The 16,724-nt window shown below is 40.1% G+C and overlaps 1 protein-coding gene across 13 annotated transcripts in view; it reads left to right on the plus strand.

The window, feature by feature from the left end:
- The window catches only part of NCKAP5 (NCK associated protein 5), a 450,570-nt gene that overhangs the window by 197,016 nt on the left and 236,830 nt on the right, over positions 1-16,724 (plus strand). The window lies entirely within an intron of this gene.

The raw sequence follows: 16,724 nt of genomic DNA on the forward strand, positions 1-16,724 counted from the left end.
CTTGCACTTGCATGCTTTGTGAGAAATAAAAAGATGTATTAAGGTGTGTTTTCTTCTAAAATCCCACAGTTGCATAGACAGTGCCTCCTAAATGTGTTTGTAGATGATCCCTATTTTAAATATTAAGTAACTGTTTAATTTATGTTAGTGAAAATAATTCTTCTCGACTGTTGTTATTATTATTGGCTGGGATCATATTGTAGTAAAATTTGAGAACCCTTTTCTTTTAAATCCTGAAATAATGCCTAGTACTGAGGTTGCTGATCCTTTCCCCACAAGTGATTAGAGATCCTCTTCCCTAAATTTTAGGATACTGATCAGTACTGTTAAAAACTTCCTTTCAGAATTAGTGGAAGATTAATTATTTTCCTTAAATTTAGTCATAACTCTGCCCTTTTCCTTTCAAGTGTTTATATATGTTTTCTTCACTTCTATGGGAAAAAATACTTTCTAAATAGCAACAGACTTACGAGAAACGAACTTTGTCTATTAAGAACTACTGTCTCAGCATGCACCTCTCCATCCTTTGGTGTGAGTGTGTGAGTGTACACAAACACACACATATATATATATATCTATATATATATCTGTGAGACTGTTTCCTTCATTGCTTTTGGCCAGAAGATGCAATGTAAATATCCAGTTGTTTTATTTCTCATTTTGATTCTGAGACTTTTTCTGTTTGATAACTGGAGATTGCGGAGAGGAAAAGCATCTGACATTGTGCAAATAAAATACCTGTCCTCTGTCAGACAGGCTTACAGCCACATAAAAACACACAAAAGGAGTGAAAACAACTGCTCAAATGTAGAGCAGACATAAATCTTGTTTCAATAAAGCTGAAAAGTATTAACTGACTCCTGGAGTAATGGGGGAGAGGGAGAGCATAATGTTTTGAGGTGTCTTGTGCTGGAGCTGGGAGCACATTGTTCACTTTTAATTTCCAGTGATCAGACACAGTTATGGGAAAGGCACTCGGGTTTGGCATCTTTCCCTGTGCTTAACAGGCACTGAAGGTGACATCCAGGGGGTTCCCAGCTGGGATTCTGAGTGTCTAACCACTAACACTGGCACAGAGCAGGATGTTTATATTTTTAAGCTCTAAAGCGCTACACAAATAGGCCGAAGATTTAGCGAGGACACGATAATTGCTTTTCTTTCAACAGCAGGTGACATATTTCCAACTGAGAAAAATGTAAGCCTGCTGCTTTTAGTCATAACATGAGCAACAGGAGGAAAATAGATGAGAAGGTGGGAAATGTCACCAGTTGTGTCTTGGAAAACATGTTTGCAGGCATGAGCGAGCCTCTAAATGCACAAAATTAAAACGTTAAATGACAGGTCTATGTTTATTGTCCATGAGCCGCAAGTCCCATAATTTTATCATTTAATAATAATAATTACCTGAAATTTTTAGATTTCAGAGAATGGTGGGAACTCTTTCTTGTTCCCTTTCCTTGCTGTGTGTAGCACACCTTGACTGAGCAGGGAGCATTTTTGTGTGCCTTGGGTGGTGTGAGGACAGGGAGCAGCCCCATGGGCTGGTCCAGGGAGGGTGTGGGCTCAGAAAGGGCTTTGATGCTGCTCTTCATGTTTAGCAATGCAGACAGATACTGCTCTATCATCTTACCAAGTTAATTAATAGCAATAACACTCCACCTCTCTTACTGAATATCTGATATTGATATCACACTGCATCCCTTTCCCTATTGTATCTCCCTAAACTTGGAGTTCATTTGCAAACTCAGTCCTCCCTGCAGCCTCATTAGACTGAGATTTTCCTCTGACCTTGGGTGGCCAAGGCATGGACAGCAGGGTAGCTGGGCTCCACATCTGACTGCCTCTCTGGGAGTTAATACATGGTGATGGAAAGAATGATGTGAATTGGTGGAAGAAATGGTGAAATCCGGCCTAGAATTGTGCTCAGGTGTCACTGGGATTGCAGTGCTATCCACTAGAAAACTTTCCCAAGGCTTTAAGGAAATACAAATAATCATTATGAAACAAATTAGTGCTCTTGTATAAATTACAGGTTAGTAAATACTTCCGAGTTTGCAGTCATGTTCAAGAGTTTCCTCTTGATGTGTGCCCCATGTCTTTTTCAGATAGAGCAGTTAGAGCATATCAGTGCCATAAATTAAAAATCAGATGCGGAGGAAACCCCCAGATGTCCTAGGAGAATAGTACTCTCCACAATATTCCAACTCCAAACTGCATTTATGTACTCTATTGGCTAAGAATTGAATGCTGCCTTTTTTAAAACAAAGGTTTTCCCCATGTCGCACTAATCATGGCTAAATGCATAATTACTGACTTGTAGAAAGCAGAAAACTCTGCCATGATGTATTGGATTTGAAAGCAGAGCTCTAATCAGGAGCATTTTAGGAGACAAGAAATCTAAAGGTCTTTTTCAGCAAAATTTGAAAGATAGAACAATTTAGTATGGCTTGAGAGTTATCAGCTGATACATATTGGCACAGGCAATGCAATCTGCCAAAGCAGCAAAAAATCACTGAGATGTCTCTGGAGCTGATTGTGTGACTCCCTCGTGGAAAGGGCCTCTCCAGGTTTCAAGGCTGTAAGATTAAGTCACAGGATCTTAACTCAAGAAAGAGTTTTTGAACGAGCTGTTTTCGTGTGTGTGTGTGTGTGTGTGTGTGTATAATGCACAACCACACCTGGCATGTTTTGGATGTCAGGTTAGGACGTCACCAGGCTCAAGGACTGGAAGGACTGAGCTTGTCTTGTTTTTACCCATGGTCCTGCCAGGGTGACTCAGAGAATGGGACTTGTTCAGTGACTCAGTTTCCCCCAGTATGCAGATCAGTCCAATAATCTCTATGATCTCCTTAACTTTTTTTGGCATTGCAGAAGAGCCTGAAAACTTTTGCAGTCTGAAACAGCAGGCTCGTTTGCCCTGTCTTAATCCTCCTGTGCACCATATTTACTTTGTGGCTAGACAGATACTCTCATATTCAGTATGTCCTTCTGGCCCCAGGCATCTGATGCATGAATGCAAAGTAATATAAGGGGGAATTCTACTATCCACATAAGTGATTGAGTCTTTCAAATATGTACAGAGGGAATTTTTCTTCACCTTATTCAGTATGAATGCAAGGAAAGGAATTTATAAGTTTGGCTTCCTTGCCCTCCTCGTCTCAGAAAATGAGAAGCAAAGCAGTTAGATACACAGGAAGGAATGGGGAGACAGTTTTTAAAATTTACCAAAAAGTCTAAAGGTATTTCAGAAATTTCAGATTTCAGACATCTCTAAGGAAGCAGAATGAGCACATTCCCATTAAAATCTCATCAGGTGCCTATCCACATCTTTAGCTGTTAAAATGCTCCATCTAACACTGTGTTATTTTTATTCCTTTGTGGTTTGTTCTCCTCCTTTCAACAACTGGAGTGACACAGGCAAAAGTGGCTGGACTGAAAGACCCAGGTCATACTGAGCCCTGAGATTTGTTTGTTTAAGTAAACACTGCAGAGTTAGGCATTGTCTGAAATCCTACCCTAGCATCCTCATCAGGAGAGGCTACATCAGGAGAACTGATCAGGATGTCAGGTCACATCCCAGGTGCATGGAGATCTTTCCTTTGAGGCTCTATCCCATCACTGCTACACAAAAACCTTTGGGTGGAACAGTTTTCTTTTACAAGACTCAGTCATAAAGGGTACTTGGAAGAAAGGGAGGTGAGACAAGAAAAATGGCTCTGCTTACCTGCAGAACTTTCGAGTACTTCCCTCCAAGTCCTCGATCATGAAGTGTCAAGGCAGCTTCCTGCTAAGAGCTCTTGCACTGCTGTCACAGTGTGCCACTGTCTCCACATCCAAGCAGTGACTGTATGACACTTGTTTGTGACAAAAGGTCCACTGAGTCCCATACAGGTGGGATATTTCTGTTGTGTAGTGAGGTGTTTGGTCTAAACTAAAAAAAATTTGGAAAGGAGAAGAGGAGGATGGTTGGTATTCAGTGTAAGGACTTTTTCTTTAAGAGAGAAATTGCAGAAATACCCATGATAGGCATTCATGTAGAAGTAATTCAAAAACTTTATACTGACTAGCTTGCTTTTCTTCTTAAAGCATTTGTAGATGATTTATGGAAAGTGTTATTTCTATTATTCAAGCATATGAAAAGAAGCAAATTAACTCATTGCATTATGTGGGCAGTCAAAGAAGAGTTAAATGGACCATACGACTTTCCCTTAAAACATTAATTTTCTTGTGTTGTCTTTGATTTCCTTCATAATAAAATGTTCACAATAGCCACTGGGTATTACTGTATGAAAGATAAATTAGATCATTCCTATTAAATGTAAATCCTTTTCTAGACTTGTCATCAGAACATGATTATTGTAAATTTCTCTATACATGTGAAATGCCTATCCCTGAACACATTTCCTGTTGGAAAACAAGAGATTTTCTGAGTCTTTTCATTTAGATACTGTCAAGTTGATGGCTATGGAAATGCTTTTTAAATGAATGATTAAGGACTGTATCTAAAGTTTTGAAATTGGTTTTTCTCCCCTGAATAAGTTTAATTCTGCAGCATCAAGGAGACCTGCAGATGCTCAGCACTTCTCACAGCAAAGCCACACAACATTACATGGGCACGGCTCAGTGGAGGCAGCAGCTCAGTTTTATGATTCTCTGGATGTCTGTAACACCTGAAAACCACACTTACCTGGTGGGACTCTCTTTATGTGAGTGAGACATGAGAAATTCCAATCCACTGTGACTTCTGATGGGAGCTGGACATTTGGGAGACCTGCCCTGCCTGAGCTGTGGGGATAGGCAGAGCCTTCAACACGAATCAACCCTTTCCAAAATAATAGCTGTGAAGGGCATATCGGTGTGGATGATGCAGATTTGAAAGGGAAAGAAGCACTTCCTGGGCTGGAACCTCTCTTAACTGCTAAAGTTTCTTGAAGCTGTTGTTTTGGGTTTTTTTCTGCTCTGATTTAATGTGAGGTCAGTATTTCTGATCTAGATTATGCATGCAAACATCCTAAGGCTTAGGAAATGAATCTAAATCATTAGCTCTTGAGAAAATCATACAATAAATTGTCTGTGAGTCATGCATGGAGCACCTACACAGTTCAGATGCAGAATTTCAGCCTTTCTGTTGTACATAATTATTGCCACTAGTTTTGAATACTCAAAAACATGAGATGCTTAACAAATGCTAGATAATAGCAAGAGGCCAGTACATTCCAGAACATTTGTGTACAATAATTACTATCCCCAAATGAAAGTTTTTTAAACCAGTGTTTGAAAATCTTGTGGTCCAATTAGTCTAAAAATCATCCATTAACAGTAGAGAGTGAAACCTGATTACTTTCAGCATCTTGTCTATGCTCATTTTGGACTGACGTGGCCTCAGTTAATTCCCTAAAGGTCAGCGTGATTCCAGTTGAAGCTGGCCCATAACCCTTACACACTGGAAATGGGATGTCACCTTCATGTGGAAAAAATGCTTTTAGTTACAGGATTGATACAGGGTAGGTTTTTTAATTTGCTCTCTCATTGTCTCAGAACAATGATAGCCAAGGCTTCTGCAGGAAATTGTGTCTCTGCCTCTGGTTCCCAAGACAGAGACACTGTCTAAACATCACAAATTTGGCAGTACAAAGCGAGTAGACTAGCAGGACTCATCATCACTGGTTGCCATAGATTTTCCAGTTGATGATGATAAAGGTCTTTAAAATGTAATACAGTTAAGTATCAGAAAGAACTTTTCCAGTAAGCTTCAGTTAACGACAAAATGGTATTACCAGAAATATAAAGATTTATGCTTATATTTCCACTTTTAATTCCTATTAAGTTTCCTGTGGATTAAAGATTCATGTGTAAGAAATATGGACAGCTAAGTATATCACTTTGTATAGCACATATAAAATTAAAGGCATTTTTAAAGTTACCTTTTTGAATGCTAACTGGCAAGATGGTGTATAAAACAAAAAGCTATCATGTAATCTGAATTGTGTCTATATATCCTGCATAACAGCTGACAATGAATATTTATCTAAGCAAATATTTTCCAGCCTTTCATGCTACAGTTTGTGTTTGTTTCATTCTGATTTGAATAAACAGAATGCTCTGCAATAACTGTAACTAATATCTTTAGGCATATCACATTTGAGATGGATCTGCAATTCAGTGCAACAATATTCAATTGCAGAAAAATTATTAGCATTAAGCATGAGCTAAATTACACCTCTCATTTCACTGGTACTGCATTGTACCTGTGAATTCTATAATCCTGAATGAAATTAAAGTTTCACTTTAATTTTTATGAAAAGGAAATAGATTCTTGTTAAATTGAGCAGCATCATTATGTTTGTTTAGCATCTACCAGACATGGCATAATAGAGTCACAAGTGTTCAAGAGACAGAGCATAATAGTGCCTCACATCACTTATAAAAGTACAAGATAATAATGGTTATTAATACAACTGTAAAATACAGGATTTGAAGAGGGAGTTTTTCTTTGCATCATAAGTTAAGGGGAAAACCTACCAATTCCTATTTTATGAAAGGCTTTGTATTAGGCTCAGTTACCCCTAAAAATTAAACTCAACAACTTGCAGCCAAATTCACCCCAGGAAATGCACCCCAGGAGCTCTCCTGCTGCCATTGGGCATCTCCCTCTTAGCCCACGGGTCTTTGAATCGTGCCAGTGCAAATTGCCACCATCCCAGGCTGGTACCTATGGCTGTGAGTTTTTACAGCGTTGGTGGGGATGACAGGGTTGGAGTTGCAGCTCAACAAGAAATTGTCCTTGCTTTTGTGCTTTCTGTTCCACACAGATTTGACTTGGAATTAGTGTCTGTAACTAAAGGCACTGCTTTGGCTTAAGTATCTAACAGGGCTACACAACATAAGTGAATGCCTGTGTGCTGTTTGCTGACACAAATATTCCAGTTCTTATTTCCTTTCTGGGACGTTATTGAACCCTCTGCTTAGAGCTTACCATTAAAGTGAAACATTTTCCTTCCACTAAATCCACTTTCACTAAATCCCTGATACACTAAAAGTTTATCTTCAGCCAGGATCACATGATCCTGTCTAGCCTACACACCACTTAGGAAATGCCAAACTTCTTATGATTAATCCCCTGACCCAGAAAGTCAGGTTCCATCGTGCTGCCTGCCTGTCCTGCACGGGGACTGTGAGCTCCTCACAGGAATCTGCTTTGCAGAACAGTCCACCTTCCTCTCAAATGGAACTGAATAGTTATTTACAAGAAAATACATTGAATTTTGCAGAGATGGTTTTTTAAAATTTTCCTACCTTCAAATACCTACGAGCAGGGCCAGTCCTGTTGCATTAATGAATGCTTTTATTTTCTTGGATATCTTGTAGAAATTAGTCCATGAGTTGGACTTGAAGGGTTGAAGAAAAAGTGTGATTTGGGCAGCAGTTTGCAACTGATCCATGCCTAGACACAGTTGTGTCCTACAAGAAGTCAATACCCAAAGCTGAACCAGATGCAAGTCCTGGTAGTGACAATAAATGTGTTTCAGACAGACCATGAGTTGACAAAGCTCCCTATGAGCACAGCTCCTGCTTTGTTTGCAATAAACTGTGAAAATGCAGAGGTATATTTTTTATTCTCTTCAGATTAATTTCTTTTTTCTCTGTGCACAGAGTGAAAAATGAACAGGCGGTATTTAGGAGCACATTTATTTGCAGGTTCCATCATTTTTCTGTGTGTTTGTCTTTATGTATCATGCAGATGATATGGATGGATGCAAGTATTCGCACTAAATTCAGCATATCAGGAAGGGGTGGAGTGCTGGAAGCAGCTTCTGAGATTTTCTGAGCAATGCTACATTATAACTTGGAGACAATCTTTTCTTGACTATAGATATGCACAGGGCAGACATTGCAAACAGGGCCGTCGACATGGAGATTAATTTTCAAATGTGCTGTAACCAGTTCCCTCCTCTGTGTGAAAATGTTTGTGGCTAGGGCAGAGCATGGTGGCAGGTGGACAAAAGAGGGGTGGTTGGAGAAAGCAAGTGAAACCTGTCTGGAAAAGAGATCCCAGCCTGTGGTGCTGTACATCATCTGCTCATCTCCAGATTCTCTGCTTTCCATCCATAAAAACCCTAAAGGGTTGGTAATTTGGGTTTTGCTAAACCTCAGGTTATCCTTGTCCTTAGAGTGGGGTCAGAATCTGGAGATCCTCAGAACTTTTCCTCACCTTGTTTTGTCCACTGATGTTTGGACATATTTCAGCATCATCAGATTGATGTGCCTGTAACATTGTGTTGGACTTTTAACTTTGACATATTTTATATCTCAATGGAATGGAGCCCACAAGAAAGACAGAGATGGATTTCTTACAAGAGCATGGAGTGACAGGACAAGGGGGAGTGGATTCAAACTGAGAGAGGGTTGAAATTTGGTATTAGGAGGCACTGGCACAGGTTGCCCAGAGAAGCTGTGGCTGCCCCATCCCTGAAAGTGTTCAAGGCCAGGTTGGATGGAGCTTGGAGCAACCTGGTCTAATGAAAGGTGTCCCTGTCCATGGCAGGGGAGTTAGAACTTGATGGTCATCAAGGTGCTCGTCAAACCAGGCCATCCTATGATTATATATAGTGTAAACTTTATAATTTTTGCTACTGATTTATAATGATTGAATGAATGAGAATCTACTGTTTGTTTGTTAGGTTGTTTTTAGTAGAAATGAAACCATATGGAGATAGGCTTGACTTACGTGGATGTACATTGCTCCTCATCAGAAGCTGCCAGTATAAATGTGAGGACAAGTGATAACAAAGTAATTACAGAAAATGGTAGTGAAAACTTCAGATCCTGAGGTATTTGTTGTTGGATAGATGACTAGTGCTTCAAGTGAGTTTAAAAGTCTGAAGCATTCTGAGAATGAAGCATCTTTATCTGTGAATCCCAAACATCCCTAATAATCTTAGAATTCAATTTTCCCAACACTGCAATAGATCCTATGAATGTTTTTCTATCCTTGTTGTAAATCCTTGCCTTCTTTAGACAGTGGGAGTCATATGCAAGTGCCATATGTCTACGTAAGTCAAATGCCTCCCACCAGCAGTTCTTCCATGTGTTGTGGTTGATTTATATTCATAAAAAACATTCAAAAAACGATGCAGAAATTGTAATTACTTGGTAATGTCAGAAATTGATTAATTAAATGCTCCGGTGTTTACTCTGCATTTTTAAGGATGCTAACATTTCTGGGCATTTTCTTACAGCATCAGAGTGTTTGCTGGGTGAAGTTTATTAATGTAAATTGGATTTGACATAAACAAGACTACAGCTAATTATTTCATGTAAATATACACACTGTGTAGCAGCAAACTCATAAAATCTGCATATCTTCCTACTACCTTTTTTTTTTGTAACTCTGGATGTCTGTTTTAGCTAAATGGCAAATTGTCTGTTTTAGTTAAATAGCAAATTTCTGTTGCCTTAAATGACACTGTCACCTTTTCATTCGTGGAACTGCTGGGCTGTAAACATTTATGTCTCTCTGACACTTCCTTAACTTACACATGGTCATCAATAACTTCCAGCAACCAGGAGCTCTTACATGTACCATTATGCTAAGCTTCAGTTTCTCTGTTCATTTTATATTTCACTGTACAGAGAGATTTTATACTCAGTGAGGACAAGAACTTTCCGTAAGCTGCAGTAAATGAGAGAGCAGCCCCAAACCTGCCCAGGAGACACAGCCAGGGTGCTCTGACACAACCTGCTTGACCATATTCATTCCTCTTCCTGCCAAAAGGCAAACTTTTCCCACTTCCTGCTGAAATCTTTGGCTGGTCCAGTGGTCTTGTTGACTTTTTTGGTAGGTTAGAAGCTCAAAGGGTTCTTGGTGGTTTTTTTCCTCTGGGATAAGCAGTGATGAGTGCAGTCCATACTCTGCACCATCACCTGCATCTGCTGCAGTTCCTGCTCTGTCACTCAGGGTCAGGCCCTACCCAGCCACTTGAATTTCAGGATAGGTGGGTATCCATGGAGATTTGGCCTTTATGGAGGCTGTTTTGTCTCCATATCCAAATTAAGGACGTCCATGTGTCAATGCTGTAGGGATTTATTACTCAGCGACTCTGCTCATGGGTGTTAAAAGCTCCACAACTTAGAGGATGTAAGTGCAAACTTTCCTACTATGATATCATCCTTTTCTATTTCAAGATGACTCTAGTAAATTCTAGGTAATGCTTTGTATTTGTTTTTACTGAGTTATACTTTCAGGGGAAGAAAATCACCTAAAAGCAGCATTGATTTGCCTGCTGGACAAAATGTCCAGTTCCTTTTTCTTCTACAGATAAATGGAATGATTTGCTCAATATTTAGCAGAAATGATGTAATTTCCATGGCCTGCTATTTGCATAGGAAAAAAATGTTGGTTTGTTTGCAACTACCCAAACCAGCCAAGCACCTGGAAATCTGACTGGGGGGAGTGGTTCCTGCCAAATCTTTTTCTCACCTTCCAGCTTATGGTCTACTGGTCCACTAAGCCAGGGAAGAGCTCTTGTGGAATGCTGGTCCATACATTTCTCCTGCACATGCCTGCCTGAGACAGGAGATTTGCTCCTAGAAAATGTCTTACTGGAAAACAGAAGGGTTTATAAGCTGATGGGAAAAAGCATAAAACTGCAGCATTCTCTCTCCCCATTCTCTTCCCTGTGGGGAAAGAACACCAGCATCAGTGTCACTGAGTAGCAGGGTACCCACAGTTATCCCAGAGACTGAACCCCTTTAGGGACAAACTGGCCAAACCCAAATGCAGCGGGGCTCTGGGTGCCAGCTGCAGATCTGGATAGCATTCCTCTGAGCACTGTCCCTGCATCCCTGTCCTCAGAGGGCACAGAGTGCAGAATCTGTCTATCAGCCAATGAGCTTGTGCTGTTTCAGGCTTTAAACTCTGCTGTGTCTGTGGATGGTGCTGGCTAATAGGGTGCAAAGTGAAGCCAAGCAGCAGCAGGAGGAAAACCCAGCTGATTTCTTTATGAAAACAACTGGCTTCAGATGAATTGGTAAATCAGTTTTAATCACTGGAGCTGAGATGTAATATGAACTGCTCACTGAGGCTTAAGTGATTTTAAACAATTAAGAAATTTGCTCAATATATTTATTAAAAAATTCATTACTGCTTTTCCCATAATGGTGTAATGTGCACAAGGGCTCTTGACAGCCTCCTGCTCCATTGCAGAGGCTCTCAATGAACACTTTCATGCCAGTTGTTAATAAACCTGACAATTAAATATTGACAATTAAATCAGCAATAATGGCAGCTTTTAATGATATTATTTTCTCTAAGATATACGGTTTAGCTTCCATTGTTATTTAGGACCAAAAGTGAGTAGTCTAGCCAGGTGTGGTATTGAAAGGAGTGAAAAATTACTAATCCTAGAGGTTTTTTTTTTTTTATATAAGTGATTTCTTTTTAGTATGCAACAGAAAGCTCACTCAATTCTCATTGACATTGCTTTTGGATATGAAAAACATTGTCTAGACAAGAATACATACATACACATCTATATGTGTGTCCTCTTAGGCTGCTTGAAAAAAGTCTATTTTCTGTCAAAGGTTTATGCAGCAGGATGAAAACAAAAATAAGTATTTTACAAAAGTTATAATGTTCTCTGAAGTTCTGAAGTCACTCTCCCCAGATTTAGAGCCTTACCCCAGGGCACTCTTCCAAGATCCTTCAAAAATGACTTGTGTCTCCACACTCAGTGTAACAGCTTAGATATCTCCCTTGTTGCTTTGCTAACATCATTTCCTAATTGCAACAGTCTGCTGTTTAGCTGCAGACAGCTTTGTTGTTGTTTGATTTCTAATAACCTTTCCCTGTGAAAATGTGACTTCCTGAACTGTAGCAGATGATTGTGGGCTCTCCATGGAGCTCCCTGTCTGCAGGGCTGGACGGCTCCAGACTCTCAGAGGAACTTGTCTGTGCGCTTATCCCGATGTTCACTCGGTTTTTCTCTGCTCCCCACTGACCAATGTTTTCTTCTGTGGAGCACAGGAGCCTGAATCTGTGCTGGTGCTCTCCTGCCTGCTTCCAAATGCAAATATTAGGGGAATCAAGGGGAGTGTTGTGGAAGAGTGGGCTAGGGCTGTGTGCACAGAATTTGTCCCAACTGAACCAGGAGTGCAATTAGATGTGCCAGGGGAAAATGGAAAGCTTTGGGCTGTGCAGGGCTGAATATGATGTTTACCTCCCAGCCCTGCTTCAAAACTGGTCTGCAGTAATGTGAGTGCCAGCATAGTCTCTGTCCCAGTTTCCCCGTTTTCTGCACAGCTCAGGCAACTCAGCCATGCACGAGACCCTTCCCTGAGAGCTTGTTCAGGACAGGAGAGCCCTGGCAGAGGGACAGTGGCCATGTCCCCATGTGCCTGGCTGAGGTGTGTGGGTCTGGGGGAGCTGGGGTGTCTGTGCTGCAGGAGGGGCCAGTGTCGTAGTTGAGACGGCCACAATACAAAGCAACACTCCATTTTCAGAAGGCTTCAAACCTGTTTTTATTATAGCATGCATGCTTTTTATACATTCTTACAAAACTCCTAAGTTTACTCATTGGTCACGAGAGACAAAGAAAGTGCTTATTGGAATAGACAGTTGCAGGTCTCTCTATTTATCCTCCTTCCTTTCTTGGCTTCTACGTCAATGACCTTGCTAGAAAATTCTTTCAGGGGTAAACATGGATCCTCATACCAAACCTCTCTCTGGCTCACAGAAGTCACTGCCAAACCTCTTCCACCAGTCCCACCCATGGCCAGTCCCACCCATGGCCCTGCTGCCCAGGGCAGCACAGGCGAGCCTTCAGCTCCTGAGTGGCCCTATTGAATTAAGTACGTAATCAAGTGATTTGCTGGTATCCTTAATCCTTTTCACATCTCGCTAAGCTCATTAAACTCTCTTTGATACCAAGCTGTGCAAGTTCCTTAAGAGAGGCAGAGACTTCGTACCATTCCTTTGGCTTGAATTTATCACATCCAGCTTCCAGCCAGGGACTCCTGTGCTGGGAGCCTGAGGCTGCTTGAAGGGTTTGCTCTGTAACAATGGATGGGAAAATGTTCTGTGTGCTGGATAATTTTTGATACCCTGCCCAGCACAACAACAGGGATATGCCAGAACAAATACCCAAGTAACCAACCAAAATACCAAGCAGTGGATCCCAGGCCTCAGTGGAGGCACTTCATTTCCTTCCTCTTCTCTGTTTTTTCCTGACAGCCATCCAGCTAACAAAGAAAAGAAAAAGAAAACCCTAAAAAACTAGCAAAACCATTAAGCATTGCAAAGTGAGATATTTAGTTCTGTCAAAAAAAACCCCACATATTTAGGTGTGTTTCTAGGCTTGTGCTTTAACTCAAATCAGCAATAATCTGGGTAAAGCAATTCTGCAATGCTCTCTAAATTAGATGAGCTGGTATGTGACATTTGCATGCCATCTCCTCCTGCAAGCCAGAATACATGCAGCTGTCAGAAAGATTTTCTACTGCATTTAAACATATACAGAAGGTTTTTTCCTTAAAACAGTGCCATCACAGGAGGATAGATGGAAGAGTGAAATTCTCATGGCTGCAAGGTAATTAATTCAGAAGAAAAGGGACAGGTTTCACTCATTATTCTGAAAAGGATTTTAAATTTTTTGTTTGGTTGTTTAAATCTTGAACTTCTTGGTAATCCTGCAAGTTGTGAGGAATGGCTGGATGTAGGAGTGACACTCCAAGCAGAGCCAGCAGTGCAGGCTGCTGAGGTCTAGTCCAGATGTGGACAACAGCATGACTGGCAATTCTACCATCAGCAGAATTGCTGTGTAACAGTATCAAATGTACATAAATACTTAAATTTGAAGTCTACAGCTTCAGATTAAAAATGCTGTGTCATTTCAGAAGTATTGATTTGGCCTTACACAGCTTTACCCCCTCCTGCTCTGCAGGTGCTCTGCAGGTGCTCGGTGTCCATTGTTCTAGGGGGAACAGGAATTGTGACCCTCTTTTGAAACCCTGGGGCTGCTGTGCTTTTACAGCTTTTCTCTCCCATTTGATTGGTCTGTCTCATTAGTATCTGAGTACGATCATGTCTTGCCTAAATGATTTTTATCCTTACATCAGAAAACGAAGCTCCACATAATCTTCCAGACTCCACAGTTTTCCCTGCTACTCAGAGCCTGCCTGGCACAAGCATTCACATGACAGAGCTCCAAGGAAGCTACAAAATGCTTGTATTTCCCCTCTAGATGTGATCTATTGGGCACTGTGAAGTGCTTTAATGAACTGTATACATCGACTCGTTGAACATAAAGTCAGAGGATCATTTAGGTTGGAAAAGACCTTTAAGGTCATTGAGTCCAACCATAAACCAGTGTGATTACTTTGGGGTTTTTACTCACATTTTCTGCTGTCACTGAATGAGCCAAGTGTGGCCAGCCAAGCTATTCTAAATCATGAAGTTGTTCTAAATCTCAAGTGACTGTTTGCTATTTGCTTCACACTGACAAAATGATAACACTGGGTCCTGATCCAGGGATGGCAGAATTTGTCTTACTGGGACAGTTGATAAGAGAAGAGAGCAGAAACCTGGACTTAGGGACAGAGGCCTTGTCTGAAGCAGATGGCTTGCTGCAGACACAGCTGGCACATGAATGTGCCAGGAGAAAGGAGGTGCTGCTAACCACCATCAAATCATGGCTGATTTTTGTGCATCACTTTTGCACACTGCTAAGATTTCATACTCCCAGGTTGCTAGTTTTTAAAGAGAAACAGAATGTCTGATTTGTCATGTAGGATAAACACGGGGCTTTCTTCTTCCCCATCATCCTTATTTCCAAAAAACACTTTTAAGAAAATTGCTTCAGAATGAGGTTTTTATATTATCATGGTAGAATTTATGCAGAATACAACTGCTGATCCTATGTTTGCCTGTAGGGCAAAGTGCACTGATGAATAAATCAGGAATATTGTTTAATATTGCATTAAAAAGATGTAAAGGTATTAATACTAATTTATACCAGATTCATAGTAGTAAAAAATATAAACTAAAATAGGCAATGTATTTTAAAGAACTTGGTGCAGCAACTAATCATCATTATATATTTGTACAGTATACATTTTGTGAGCTCTAATATATGCATATTGCAGAATGATTTTACTAGAATTAGCTTAGAAGAAGCTTCCTGCTTAATTGCCACTGAAGTTCACGGTGTTTCTCAGGATTTCCATTATTTAATGTGCTCTGAAAGAAACAGCTATATGATGCTTCTATTTACAGCAGTCAGAATGAAATTTAAACTTGGGGCAACTGCAGAGTTCAATGGAAAGTTTTACAACACCCAAAGCTTTTCAAGCCATGCAGTTTGAACAGGACATGGCTGAGATGCTTTTGCAGAGGCTCCTTGGGAGCTGAGTCCTACTCTTGCTTCCTGTCTGTGCCAGGGACCTTTCTTTGTGCCTTTGCAGGACCACTCACCTTCCCTCCCTCTCTCTCTCTGAACAAGAAAATAATTACTCTGGACAAAAACATAGAATCACTTGGAACAACTCCAGTGCTGAAAAATAAAAATGTACATTTATATATAAATTATGATCAATAAAATCAGCTAACATTTATCTTCACCTGAGGAGACACAATGATGTACAGTCCCTGTAGTGGCTGTCTTATATTCCTGGTCATGAAGATAAATGGCTCAAAAGAACCAAGTGCTTTGCAACAAAAATCCATATTTGTACACAAAAGAAATAATACTAGTAAAGAGACGACTTCTAATACAAACAGGAACCCCACACTGTGGTTCTGTGATGAGTCCAAAGGTAAAACAGTGGAGCTGTAAAAATTGAGCTTTTGTCTCCAGAAAGTGAAGATCGATTCTTTACTCCAATACTTGCAATTTCCTGAAGTATGAGGTTTAAGACATATTTTTGCTTTGGTGAGATATTTCAGGACATTTATATTATTACTGATAGACTTTCAGAATAATAGTAATGTGGCTGTGTTGGTACTGCTGTCATCCAAATATATCACACGATATCACGTGATTCTGTGGGCTCATTCTGAAATATTTGGTATAAATAACACTGATGTTGCCTTCCTCTTGGAAATGAGGTGGTATATTTCTATTACTGACAGATTTTTCTGCTGAGAATAAACATCATCTCCTTGCATTGACTTTAAAGAATAGGCTTCAATAGGAAAAAATCCAAATTTTTCATCTGGTCAAGGTTATTTATCAGAAGTTCTGTCTAGACACAAGTACAGGAGCTTTCATAGAGCTGATATTGCAACTTATTGCATCTGCAAAAGTTGGACTGGAAAATAATATAGGGGCTGAGTTATAGCTTCATTTTCAAATAGGGTACATGCTATAGTATTCTTCATACTGTCCATAAAATAAATATTTGAGTCAAATATTCAGTTCACTTTGATTAATATCTAAAGTAAACAAAGTGTGTACCAAAACTAGTGACTGCACTGCTGGGATGTTATTTTTCAGTCTGGATCCAGGGAAGGTTATTCTGGGCTTGGAATATGGATATGAATTTATGTGCACACTAATTTATTTGTGCTGCTTGTGTACCCTCAGTGCCTCTTGTCTTCTCCTGAAATAATCTCTGAAGTCTGCAGTGCATTAGGCTACTGCCCTGTTCATGTAATATGAATCCAAATGTGAATTTAATCTAGATTTTTACATCACTGTGATTTCTATGTACATGGGATAACTTCAGGA

The sequence above is a fragment of the Anomalospiza imberbis genome, chromosome 7 (assembly GCF_031753505.1).
Source record: "Anomalospiza imberbis isolate Cuckoo-Finch-1a 21T00152 chromosome 7, ASM3175350v1, whole genome shotgun sequence".
Taxonomy (NCBI): Eukaryota; Metazoa; Chordata; class Aves; order Passeriformes; family Viduidae; genus Anomalospiza; species Anomalospiza imberbis.